Raw genomic sequence first — 14,027 nt, 5'->3', positions numbered from 1 at the left:
AACTTTGGAAAACAGGATGCAGTTCCTAAAAACATTGAAAATAGGATTGCCATATGATCCAGCAATTCCACTTCTGGGTATATACCCAAAATAACTGAAAGCAGGGCTCCAAAGGGTGTTTGTAGCAGGAATTATTCATTATTGCCAAAAAGTAGAAGCAACCTGTGTTCATTGACAGATGAAAGGATAAACAAAATGTGGTATGCATAAGCAGTGGAATGTTATTCAGCCTGAAAAAGGAAGGAAATTCTGACACATATTACAACATGAATGAACCTCGAGGACATTATGCTAAATGAAATGAGCCAGTTACACAAAAACAAATATTGTGTGATTCCATTCATATGAGAATGTAGAGAAATCAAATTCATAGAGACAGAAAGTAGAATGTGGTTTCCATGTGCTGGGAGGAGGGAGGAATGGAGAGTTACTGTTTAATGCATATAGAGTTTCAGTTTTGCAAGATGAAAAACAGCTCTGGACATTGGTTACACAACAGTGTGAAAATAACTAATACTACTGAATTGTACACTTAAAAATGGTTAGGATGGTACATTTTATGTTAGTGTATTTTACTACAGTTCAAACATTTTAAAAGTTTTTTTAATGAGAGGGAAAATTCTTTTATATTTACTCACAAAGTTTTCTTTACTGTTGGTCTTTCTTCCTTTGTGTAAATACATATTTCCATATGGTATCCTTTTTCTTCTGCCTGAAGAACTTCATTTAACATTTCTTGTGGGGCAGGTCCGATGACTGTGAAGTCTTTCGGCGTTGGTTTGTCTGAACAAGTCTTTATTTTACCTTCAATTTTGAAAGATTTTTAAAAATGTTTTGGCTAGATATACACTTCTAGGTTGACAGTACCCTGTTCTCACTTCCACCACCCCTCCCCCACTACTTTAAATACTCTATTTACTTGCTTCATTCCTGACAAAATGTCTTCTGTCATTACCTATATTCCTTTGTATGTAGTATTTCCATTTTATTCTGGCTGCCTGTTGAAATTTTTCTCTTTACCACTGGTTTCCAGCAATTTTATTACGATGTCCCTTGTTGTGGTTTTCTTTTCTTTTTTTTTTTTTTTTTGGTGTAGGGATGGAGTTTTGCTCTTGTTGCCCAGGCTGGAGTGCAATGGCGCGATCTTGGTTCACTGCATCCTCTGCCTCCTGGGTTCAAGCAATTCTCCTACCTCAGCCTCCCGAGTAGCTGGGATTACAGGCATGCGCCACCACACCTGGCTAATTTTGTATTTTTAGTAGAGACGGGGTTTCACCATGTTAGCGAGGCTGGTCTCAAACTCCTGACCTCAGGTGATCCACACACCTCGGCCTCCCAAAGTGCTAGGATTACAGGTGTGAGCCACCGTGCCTGGCTGTAATTTTCTTTATATTTATTTGGTTTGGAGTTTATTTAACTCCTCAGATCTGTAGGTTCATAGTTTTCTTGTTTGTTTGTTTTGTTTTATTCTTTGTAATCACATTTGGACCTTGTTTACATATTTTCTCAAATATTTTTTCTGCCTCATCTCCTTTCCCAGGATTCAAATTACATGGATGCTATATTATTTCTCCCACAGGTCACTGATGCTCTGGGTTTTTGTTTTTCAGTCTTTTTTCTCTCTCTGTTTCATTTTGGATAGTTTATATTGCTATGTCTTCACATTTATAGCTTTTTCTTTTGTAGCATTTAATCATTTGTTAATCCCACCTGGTATATTATTATGTCAAATACTGTGTTTTTAATCTCTGTAGGTTCCATTTAGGTCTTTTTATATCTTCTGTTTCATTTCTTATTATGTTTGTGTTTTCTTCTGCCTTCTTGAACCTTTTGAGAGTTATTGGCAAATTGCCCTTCACGTCAATTTTGGGATTTACATACACACATAGTAGTTGATGATGGTGCCATCCTTTGTTTTCTTCTGTTTTACAGTTTTGTTATTTATATTTAAGTTATTAATTCATCTATTTTTGGTTTTGTGTGTTAGGAATGAGGTTGAGATCTAGGATTTTTTTTTTTCATATGGGTAGCTAGTATTTCTTGGTATTTTGATCACAAAATACTTAAGTAAATTCAAGGTTTTGATTTCTTCAGCATCAATATTTTGACAGAAAAGGACTTGATAAAGCTCTTTTTGATGTGTTAATTTTGAGATGGTCTACAAAAACCATTAAATCTTACCTTTTTTAACTTTTTAAGAAATTTGAGTTCAAATATTTTTGAAATACGAAAATTGTATTTTTAAAGCTATAATCTTGTAGACATTGAGTGGTTAAAAATTTGATTGTGCTTATTAAAAATGGTCGTATATGTTTTGTACTTCAGCTATGTGAAAATAAAGTTTCTTTGGGAAGGTGACATTTGGTTTCCTGATTATGGGAGGGAGTTGGTTATCTCAGGTGGAGCAGGAAAGCCTGGTTGATTCTCACACCAGGAGAGGACTGGGATTTCCCAGGATGGAGGGAGGAGACCCTTTCTACACCATACTTTGAACTACTGACAGCAAAACCCTCCCACCATACTGGGTGCACCTTGTGTACACTAGGCTAATGATGTACACTTCTGATTTACAGCACACAGCAGAAGCTTAAGAGGTGAATTCAGTTCCCCTTTGGCATGCTGCTGGGTAACAAGATAGTAAGAGTGGCAGTGTGTACAAGCTGTGGACAGGAGCATTTCCTCTCTGCTGCAGCAAGGCAAAGGAAAGCCTAGGGAGAGTAAAATGCTAGAATCTTTCTAATAGCTCTGCCCTACACCACGGTCTAAATGATTATGGCCAAGTGGCTACACAGTATTTTTATTTTTCTAGAATAATTATATCCAGCTGTGAGAAAGCCAGGTTCAAATTAAAAACCTGTAATAACCTGTCCCAGAATTACTAACAATGAAACTTAAACAAATATTGATTTGTGAAGAAAACATGAAAAAAGTCCAAAAGAAACCCCCTCAAAGGACACAAGTGTCAGTGGGTCCCTTGTGGGGCAGCTTGTACATCTCTCAAGGAGATCCTCCAGCAGGCAGCTTCCTCTGTGGCGCCAGGCGTGTCCAGGGTGGGCCAGCTGCTTTAGAAGTCAGGCAGGCCAGGCAGAGGGAAGAGAGAGTGAAGCTCTCAACCTCCTCCTGGAGAGCCTGCACACCCCCCTGGTATTTATGCCCTGCTGGTCTCTCCTTGAACTCTTTCAGGGTGGTTCTGATGCCAGCGTTGCTCTAGATCTGCAGGGTTAGCTCTATCCCTCCGTGGATAAAGTGAGCTACCTTTTGGAAGCCTTTTTCCAAAAGTCCGAGGGATGTCAGTGCTGGGGTCCCAAGCCGCAGTCCACTGGGCCGTAGAGTGCTTCTGTCATCTGGGCAGGTGTTCTTGTTGCAGGCAATAGAACAGGCTTCTAGGACCTTCTCAGCCCTTCTGCCATCTGCGCCTTTGATTGAATGGAGATCCACAAGGATGAAATGGTTGTCAGAACCACCTGACTGTTTTGTAGCCCAGCTGCGTCAGTGCCTCAGACAGAGCCCTGCAGTTGGCCACCACCTGGTGCTGATAAACTTCAAATTCCAGAGTCATAGCTTGCCTCAGGGCCACAGCAACCCCAGCAATGGCGTGGTTGTGGGGACCTCCCTGAAGGCCAGGGAACACAGCAGAATTGATGAGGGACTCCAGGTTGTACAGAATCTCTTTGCCAGTCTTGGGATCCATACTTTGCACTCCTTTCCTGTAGAAGATCATGCCAACTTGGCAGCCTCTCAGGTTCTTGTCAGTGGTGGTGGTCACCACGTGGCAGTGTTAAATGGGGAGGGAACCATACCAGCTTCCACCAGCCTGCTGATATGTGCCGTGTCCACCATGAGATACAGCCCATTCTCATCTGCAGTTTTTCCGCAGTGGGCATAGTCCAGGTTTTAGGAGGAGCACCTGGTTCCTGCAGTGATCAGCTTCGGGTGGAAGAGGCGGGCGTTCTCCTCCAGTTGGTCATAGTTGATGTAGCCAGTGTCTGGGTTCACCTCATAGGGCATAGATTCAAAGATGGACGTGGCAGAGATTTTCTTTTTGTCTGTCATGAACCCATGGGTCAGGTGGCCCCCATCTGGCAGGTCCAGGCCCATGATGCACCCATGGGGTTCCACCAGTGCAGTTACACTCAGAGTTTGCAGGGGAGCCTGAGCAAGGCTGGACGTTGACCCCCCAGAACTGTGGGTCCAGCTTATAGGCCTGCAGGGCTCACTTCTGACAGAGGGTCTCCAGCTCATCAGTAAAGTCAGTCCTGCCTTAGTATCTCTGGCCCGGGTACCCCTCAGAGTATTTGTTATTTAAGCAAGAGCCTAGGGCCTCCAAAACTGCTCAGCTGGCGAAATTCTCCAAGGTGATCAGCTCCAATCCAGCCCTCTGCCGGTACTCTCCTTAATGATGTTGTAAACCTCAACATCGCTGTCTTTGAGGGGCTGCACCAGCATCTTGTCATGTGAGGACCACAGGTCAGCATCCTTGTGGGCCCTGTTGACTGGCATTGCCATTGCATGGGTTCGAAGCTGCTGGAACACAGCCCCGCACACGTGCCTAGCCTCAGTCCCACGCCGCCACCAGTGCCACCAGAGTCCCATACCCGCTGACCCAATGCCCTGTACGCTGCCACGTGCCAGCCACGTGACTGGCCGCACCAACCCCAAATCCCAAACTTGGTGCGGGACTGCTAGTGCTCTGCTAGGTGCACCCCTTGCACCAGGCTTAGGCTTGGCCTAAATCTTACCTTTTTAAAAAAAATTCCCAAATGCTGTGTGAAGCGTACATTCTCTTTTCCTATGCTTCACTCTTCCCTGAGCCCACCTAGTCATTGACTCCCATCCCTAGGTGCAGACTAGGGAGCAGGCAGTGTAAAGGAAGGGGTGCTGATGTGCCCGCCCGTCCAGACTAGAGTCCTGCTTCTCTGGGAAGCCAGCTTGTTTGCTCTCACACTTTTGTACTCTCTGCTGGGAAGTCCTCCTTTCCTCCCTCGAGTATTGCTCACTTGGATACATCTTCCTCTAATTAGAGAGATGGGGAGGGGATGGCAGTAGGTCCAAAGGAACTCAGATTTATTGAGCACTTGTTTTGCTCTAAATTTTGAGTTAGGGCTTTTGAATCTGTTTGGTCTCATGGAATGCAAAGTCTTCCCTTACTTAGAAATACACTCCATTACTCTTTCCCCTACCCTGTGCACCACCACAGTGCCTCACACATAGCTTTGTTATTGTGTATGTAACTATTGGCTGGTATTTTTTCTCCCATAGAGACTGTGAACTTCTCACATAGAGGCATGGTCTATTCATGGCTGCCAACACCTAGCAGAGCCTTTAGCACACAGTAGACACTTGGTATTGGGTGGAAATTAATTTCTGCCCTCCAGAGATTGAGAGTGTAAGGATGTGGGAAATGTTGATAAGACACTCTTTTAGTGGAGAGAGTTACTGAAGAAAACTAATTATTGTGACATATTCCAATATATGATAGATTGAAAGGAGATGAAGATTTGGAGACTGAAAGTTCTCACAGCTTTCTCACTTCACAGGCTATGTGATCTTGGAAAAGTCTGAGCCTTATTTCACTCATTAGTCAAGAGAATGAAATGAGAGGATGTGTCCTGGGGCCATAAATGTTAGATCATTTCAACAACATTTAATGTTAGACACTTAATTAAGTGAATTCTGTTTTCTCAGTGACTTTCATTATAATTAGATAAGTTTTTTTCAGGAAGAAAAATAAAGATCCTAGAGTAGGTCACAGTAAACATTTTGAATGTTTTCTTTAAAAAGAAAAAATATAACTCGTAAAACCTAAATTGACACATAATTGGCATACCCCATTTTCCTGCCAATATTTTGCCTCATACATTTGAGTGGCTTTTTGTGCTCTGGTGAAAGACATGATTGAGTGTCATGTCTTTTAGTTGGTGGCCAGTAGGGCCACTCAGTGTTGGGAGAAAGTGAGGCACCTACAGGCTAAACCTGTGGCCAACAGTTTCAGCAGAAAGCAGAGCCCTAATCCAAGCCACGTCCATGCTGCAGAGTGATACTAGCAGCAGTGACAGTGAGAGCTCACACCTACTGATGTTTACTTTGGATCAGGTCCCGTGCTGAGACTTTTTCCTATTTTTTCTGTTTTAATTCTCCCAACAATCATATAATGAGACTTACCCTTGTTAGTCCAGTTTTAAATATGAGGAAATAGAGGCATAGAGAAGTCAAGCAGTTTGCCCGAGGTCACACAGATAGGAAGTAATAACACTAGGTTTTGAACCCAAGCCCACATATTTAACAACCGCTTTCTACTTCGTCTCACAGCTGCTGTTTCATGGGCAGGCTGGCTAGTGGCCAAGGTACCGAGGTCTACCAGATGCCTGGTGGTAGCTAATGAGGTGCTGATGTAGAAATGGTTCCCTTACCCAGCTCTACAGAGGAAAACCATACCTCTCTTGAGATGCATTTTGTTTTAGGAAGGCTGGGGTGTGTGGTGTGTATCTGTGACTGTGCGTCTGTGATTCACATACTGCTAAGGAATCATTGCTATGGTCCAAGCTGGCTGAGTTTCCAGAGTGCAAAGACGGCCCTTGAAACTTTGCAGAGCTCTCTGAGGCAGGAAGTCTAGAGAGTTGACACACAGTCCCAGCTGCCTGATTTGGGACCCTTGCATGAGAAGGTACAGGAGACCTACTGCACTGCCCTGGGGACTTTGAAAGCTTGTGGGCTCCTGGCCAGGATAGCTGAGTATCTGGTATCCCCACATTACAAAGCCCCTCCCTCTCTGCCGTTCCAGAAAAAGATCCTGGGATTTTTATCACTACAACACCAGGGAGGGGTGGTAAGATTGAGAGGCATCCTTGCCAAATTTTGTCCCATACCATAAATTACGGAGAAGAATGGAATACCATCTACTTCTCTACTTCTGCAGAATCGTTGTCCTTCTAGGCTGGGAGCACATTGGGCACCCCCATACCCCTACCAGGAATGTGCAAGACTTGCTACAGTTACCTTCTCCGCTTTCTCATATCCCTCTATGTAGTCTGGCCTCCACTCTCGCTTCTCTCCTCCTCAGAATGCTCTTATCCAGACCACCAAAAAGCACTGACAAATCTGACAGATAGATAGTCTTTCTCTTTTTATGATGTCTCTGAAGCATTTGGCAGTATTGATCTCTTCCTCCATTTTGAAACTCTCTCTTCTCCTTAATTATTTGTTCAAACTTCCTCCCAGTTCTCCTACCTCTCTGTTCCTTCTCAGTCTCTATTGCAAGAGATCTTCTTTTCCTATGCCCATCCTTAAATGTTGGTGTTTGCCTGGTTTCAGTTATAGCTCTCCTCTCTTCTCACTCCACTGCTTTAGCTAACATCATATATGCTGATGACTCTCAATCTTTTTGCAGCCCACATCTTTACTGATCTCTAGACCCAAATACCCAACTTCCTGCTGGACAGCTCCACTTGGATGACTCAAAAGCATCACAAGCTCAGTGTATCCAATGGACCGAATTTCCAACAAATCTAATCAGCCTATGTTCTTATTTCAGAAAATGGCACCACTATCCATTCTCACCCAAGCAAGAAATCTGGGAGTAATTCTTTTCCCTTCCCCTCTTAACCAGATATCTAATGAGTCATCAAGTCCTGGCACTTGTGTACTGTCTTCTTTCTGAGGTCAGTTCCTTCCCCTGAGCCCTGATTCTCCAACCTCTCCCACCTCTGCAGGAACCTGGATCTTCATTCTCTTCACTGGTTCCTTCTTATCACTATTTAATCATATTCAGGTCTCTCTCATCTCTTAAAAAGTTGCCACATTGATCCTATTATTCTGTAAACTCATTCAACAAAGTGCCAGATATTTTTCTAGGTGCTGTAGCTTCAGCACTGCATAAGTTACATAAAACCTCTCCCCTCAGAGATCTTACATTCCACTGGCAGACACAGATAACCCGTGCACATAAAGTGTCACGCCATTTTTAGAGCACCTACTGTGTGCCAGACACTGTATTTCATTACTTCATTTAGCCTTTACAATGGGAGCCGATCATAATTCCAAAAGACAAAATCATGAACACCGTAGTCCCAAATGCTGAAATCCTAAAAGATCAGCTGGGCGCAGTGGCTCACGCCTGTGATCCCATCACTTTGGCCGGCCAAGGCGGGTGGATCACCTGACGTCAAGAGTTCGAGACCAGCCTGACCAACATGGCAAAACCCCGTTTATACTAAAAATACAGAAATTAGCCAGTCATGGTGGTGGGCACCTGTAATCCCAACTACTCGGGAGGCTGAGGCAGGAGAATCGCTTGAACCTGGGAGGCGGAGGTTATAGTGAGCCGAGTTCACGCCATTGCATTCCTGCCTGAGCAACAGAGCGAGACTCTGTCTCAAAAAAAAAAATTTAATTTAATTTAAAAAAAAAAGGAAATCCTAAAAGATGAGAATCCCAAAAACTCTAAAACTCTGAAAATCACAATTCTGAAGGATTAAAATCTTGAAAACCTCGCTGGAAAAAATAATTTTTAAAATTCTTTAAAATATATTTATTTACATTCTTAAAAGGGGATTTATTTGATAAACATAAAAACATTACAGAACACTTCATAGGCCACTTTACTCAATGAAACGGGCAATAATAACATACACATTTTATTGCCTAGCATAAACAGGTATACTAACGACAGGCATGAACAGGTTACTAATGAGAGTCACATGGATATAACAGGAACAGGCAAACTGTTCATAAAGAAATAAGTACAAAGGGAAACGTATAAACACATTTCACTATAGTTGATAATTGTGTACACCCAGGTTTACAACTGCGGTCATCTGAAATACTGTGACAGACATCTGAAATACCATGACTGATCTCATCACAGTCTTTTATCGAGATCAGTCAAAAGCCACAGTGGGTCACTACTGCATATGCAGTTGTCCAAAGAGCCAAGATCTTAAGAAATTTTACGTTTCACAAATGCATGTATACAAAAAGGACATCATCTCTTATCGAGGAAGTTTCAGTGTTTTTATGTACACACACAATCGTTACACATAAATTCAATGTGATAATGCACTTTTATGGAGTCAAATTTGCAAAAACCCTTTACAACAACCCCGTGAAGTAAGTGTTGTTACACCCATTTCGTAGATGGGAAAGCTAACGACTTGCTCAAGGTCATAGTAGCACAGAGCGAGGAATCAAACCCACCAACCCCACCCTGTGTCCTGAATCGAGGCTCTGAACCATGGACTTAGAGGGGAATGCAGATTCCTTTTGTTTGGAGAATGTTTTAAATATATTCAGTAGGTACCCGCTGTGGTGAAATCCTTGGGTACAGACCTTTCTGGGAAGAGCAGAGCGCTGTATAACTAAAGCTTCTCTGCAGAGCGTCTAAGAGTAGCCTGCATGGGCTAGACAACCTCAATGCCTGTCCATGACCTGGACTCCAGCTTACAGCTGGAAGAATTGCCATTTGTGTCCTCTCCTTTTCTCTGCCCACCAATTTTTTTCATATATTCCTTAGTGTCAGGTGTTGGGACCTCCTCTGGGAACTAACCCATGTTCTGCTTTTAAATTAATTCCACATCTTGTCTGAGCTTATTGCCTCCTCCATTATTCAAGGAATTTAGCCTGCCAGTTCCCTATAATGGTATACCCAATCTCTTTCCTCTTTGTTCTATCTTCCAGTTCTCATAGGTGGAGCTGCAGTAGACATCCAGAAGTTGTGGGATTTTTTTTTTTTAGATCTCCTTCCCAGATGACTAGGGACCCACACTTGTTTGCAAAGGTGAATCCTGCAGACCTAGCTGGTTATAAATCCATCTGCTGTAGGAGAAGTTCTAGGCCTCAACCTGCTAACTGTTTCTGATGGTGTCAGAGTACATTGTTTCTCCTACCCCAGGACAGGACCTGAGGAGCTACATCTTATCCCTTTCTAACTTCTACTGGAAGGTGAATGACAGGCAAAGCCTTGGTAGAATGTCCCAGACAGGCAAAAGGCAGTTTGGAACCTGTTGTGTGCTATAGAATCAAAAGTGATTTGAACTGATCTGCCACAAGATTTTTGAGATACTGGAAATAAGGTTTTTGAAAACATTTATGGCAATTAGAGTAAGTTTATGTTGCTGAATCTAATAAATAAAAAATAGGCCTGGCACAGTGGCATGCACCTGTGGTCTCAGCTATTTGTTACCAAAAAAAAAAAAAAAAAACTTTTAAAAATGGAGCTTATATTTTATATGTGTATTTCCTTCCTTCCTTCCTCCCTCCCTCCCTCCCTCCCTTCCTTCCTTCCTCCCTCCCTTCCTTCCTTCCTTCCTCGGAGTCTTGCTCTGTCGCCCAGGCTGGAGTGCAATGGTGTGATCTTGGCTCACTGCAACCTCCACCTCCCAGATTTAAGCGATTCTCCTGTCTCAGCCTCCCAAGTAGCTAGGATTACAGGTGCCTGCCACTATGTCCAGCTAATTTTTGTATCTTTAGTAGAAGTGGGGTTTCACCATAATGGCCAGGCTGGTCTCGAACTCCTGACCTCAGGTGATCCACCTGCCTCAGCCTCCCAAAGTGCTGGGATTACAGGCATGAGCCACCACGCCTGGCATTATTTAATTTTTCTAGTGATTCATTTTTATTCTATTTTATAAAATTATCATTCTGTATCAAAATAGAAATTTAAAAAGCAAAACCAACCGATCCCTCTTCACAGATGGTTTGAGAAGTGTTGGACTACAGTGAAAAGAGAACAGCTTTTGGAAGTGAATAGGGCTGGGTTGCTCAACCTCTCTGAGCCTCACCTTCCTCATCTGTACCTACCTTCCCCAGAGCTAAGAGAAATGGTGCATGGAGACAAACACATATCCAGGCATATGTGCTCTGCCAGAGGTGAGGACAGAGGGTTGTGGGGACACAGAGAAGGCCTTTCAGCTGGAGGAGTGATGAGAGATTGACTGGGGAGACGTCCAGGTGAAGGCTGATGCCTGAGCTATGCTGGGAAGGGTGGGGCTTCGGCAGAAAGACCAGACACACTGGTGGAGGCAGCTTCCTCCTTTGCAGACCAGTTCCAGGCTCCAGCCTAAGAGCAGGAACTGTAGGGGTGCTTAGAAGCACAGTCCCTGGTGAGAGCAGGCAGGCTGGCTGCATTCCTGTGGTATTTGAGGATTGATCTTGTCAGATTAGCAGCTTTGCTTTTTTTGGTTCAGGTACAAGATCCCCACGTGGGGAGTTCTTGCTCCTTGTGAAGAGCAAAAGCTGGTGAAAGCACAGAACATGATCCTGGCCCTCCTCCCGAGCTGTGTGAGGCTCCCAGCCAGGAGCAAGCAGCCCTGTGAGTTCCTCAGTGAGAGGGAGGGCCCAGGTCTGAGCTCCACCCACACAAGTCCCAGCGATGAGGCAGCAGCTCAGCAGAGAGCAAGATGCTGGCACCTTCAGGACTGTGTCCTGCTTTCCCTACTCTCTCTGCACCTGGGGAGACAGGTCACTCTCTGACTGGTCTCCCCAAATAAATAGCCAGAGCTAGAGGGGAGAAGGAGGGCTGAAGCCTTGCCTCCCCACTGTGGAGGCAGGACACGAGTCTATGCCTGCCTGCCATGATGAGGGCCCTTGGCTCTGCCTTCTGCCCTGACGCAGGCAAAGAGTCCAGATCCAGGCAAATGAAGTGTCAGAGGGAAGCCACGGCCCTACTCAGGGAGCCTGAGTTCAGTGAATCTCTCAGGAGAGAGGTCTGGGCTGGAAGAAAACAAATTGCAGGTAGGTCCATACACAACCCCCAGAGCGTGGATGAGATTGTCCAGGGATGATGTGGAGAGTATTGGGCCACATGGCCTCTGTTCTCAGGAGTTCTGGTCAGGGAAACACACACCTGACAGGTGGCAGCATCACGAAAGCAGGCCTGTTGACAGCTGGCCCTGTGATATCTTTGTGGCCCTTGTGTTGGGATAGACCCATCCTCTCTCCCTGGGTTTCAAGGGCTTAGTATGCGGAAGTTTCCCACACTGGACAACTTCTGAACATAGTTTGAAAACAGAAGATTGGGGCTGGGCATTGCGGCGACCAGCCTGACCAACATGGAGAAACCCCATCTCTACTAAAAATACAAAATTAGCCGGATGTGGTGGCGCATGCCTGTAATCCCAGCTATTCAGGAGGCTGAGGCAGGAGAATCGCTTGAACCTGGGAGGTGAAGGTTGCAGTGAGCCGAGATCACGCCATTGCACTCCAGCCTGGGCGACAGAGCGAGACTCCATCTCAAAAAAAAAAGAAAAAAAAAACACAGATGATTGGAAAAACAAAATGACACCTTTCGCTTTGCTGCTCAGCCCCTTCAGATAGTGTGTCTGGGTCAGAGGCCAATTGCCAGTTGCGGAACTTGCTCTAAGAAGCAAATGCCCCAATGGAGCAAGTCCTCCAAATGGGGCAAGGCATGTGCTTGAGGCCTGAGCTCAGAAACCAGCTCTGATGAGGGCTGGCTCTGTACCTGCTGTCTCCACTGGCCTTGCTCCCATGTGTCCAGGGTGACTATGATCAGTGAGGTTCTGGCCAGGTTAAGGGCTGTCTCCACCACATTCCCCATCTCCATCACCCATCCTCATGTGTACCTCAAGACCAGCAAGAGGGATTAAGGGCAGGACTCTGCCAGCTATATGTTCACCCTTAGGCCGCTTGTAACCATCTCAAACCCCCTGCCTCTGCTCCTGTGCCCTTCTCTTCCTGCCCTGTGGCTGTTGCACACACAGGGGCCCCTGAAACCCAAGTCCCTTCCCCTGAAGGGCTTCTCTCTGCCCCTCCCTACCCCTGAGAGGGTATGAAAGAATGACCACTGGTTGGATCAGGCCCCGTGAGCCCATATGGGCCTCCTGATGGAAAGAATCCTTCCTCCAAAGCAATGACCTTTTTAAACATGGTCAGCAGCTGCCTCTGGTTTAGCCAGTTCTGGCTGTAGCCTAGTCATTTTGGGGGCAAAATGAAGAAGAGTGCAAGAGGCAGTAGGGCAGAGCACAGCAAACCGTGACCCACACTCAGGGCTATGGGGAAAGACAGCTCATCCAGGAGGCCTGGGCTCCTGACGCAGCCCTGTCTCCAGTGGGCCCCCTCCAGGAAAGTTGCTAACTCTCATAGAGATGCATTCCTTTGCTACCGCTCAGATTATTGAGAGGAAACACAGGGTTCAGAGACCCCAGTGTGGCCAAGGAAAGCTGTTGGCAAAGGCACAGCTGCATGTAGAGTGAGGTTCAGGAGCAAAGGGTGAGCCTTGCTCTATCCATCTCTGTTCCAGTCCTCATCAGGTACTCCACAGAGGAGCATTTGCTAAAGGAAGAAAGGTAGGACTGGCCATTTCTGCCATGCATCTGGATCCCAAGGACCATCCTCCATGAGCAGCAGGTCTCTTCCTGTCTAGCCATGAGCCCCTTTCCCTAACCCCTGGAGTGCTAGATGCAGAAAGGGAGGGCAGTGGAGGGATGTAGGCTATGTGGGTTACAGCCACCATGTTCTCCCTAGCCAGAGGTTGATCATTTTTTCCAGCCTGTAACTGGGCCTAATTTCAGACCTTTTCTGAGGGTAGGTGCAGGAAGTAGAGAGCTTTTGAGCTGAGGCAAAAGTGGTCTTACTGTACTTAGACTGTCATCTGTTGGCACTGTGGTGAGGCTGGTCGGAGGAAGAGGGGTACATCTTTACCACCTGGCCTCGCTGCTGTTTCACCAATCCCTGTGGCTGGACCTTGTGTGCCTGTGCCAGGTTCACAGCATCTCCTTCGTGCTTTCTCAGCAAAGATGGAATACAGCTGGGAGCTCCTCTGCCTCCGTCTGGGCAAGTGAAAAGAGCTTAGGTTTTGAAATCAGGCAAACCTGGGTTAGAATCCCAACTTTGCTACTTTGCTAGCTGTATAACCTTGGACAAGCCCTTAGTCATGTTAAACATCAGCCTCCTTATCTGCAAAATGCGAATAACAGCCCCCATCTCATGGGCATTTATGGGGATTACACTAAATAATTTCCATGACATGGGTGTCCTGGTGCCTGGCATGCAGTGAGTGCTTCGTCTGGGGTGGT

The 14,027-nt window shown here is 45.4% G+C and overlaps 1 protein-coding gene and 1 pseudogene across 23 annotated transcripts in view; one reads left to right on the top strand and one right to left on the bottom strand.

Annotated features, from left to right (window-relative positions):
- The window catches only part of ST3GAL3 (ST3 beta-galactoside alpha-2,3-sialyltransferase 3), a 228,089-nt gene that overhangs the window by 140,496 nt on the left and 73,566 nt on the right, over window positions 1-14,027 (top strand). The window lies entirely within an intron of this gene.
- LOC129038358 (serine hydroxymethyltransferase, cytosolic-like) lies at window positions 3,065-4,506 on the bottom strand (annotated as a pseudogene).

Source organism: Pongo pygmaeus, chromosome 1 (assembly GCF_028885625.2).
Source record: "Pongo pygmaeus isolate AG05252 chromosome 1, NHGRI_mPonPyg2-v2.0_pri, whole genome shotgun sequence".
Classification (NCBI taxonomy): domain Eukaryota; kingdom Metazoa; phylum Chordata; class Mammalia; order Primates; family Hominidae; genus Pongo; species Pongo pygmaeus.
The sequence above is the reverse complement of the archived record's forward strand: the minus strand, read 5'-3'. Positions and strand labels throughout refer to the sequence as shown.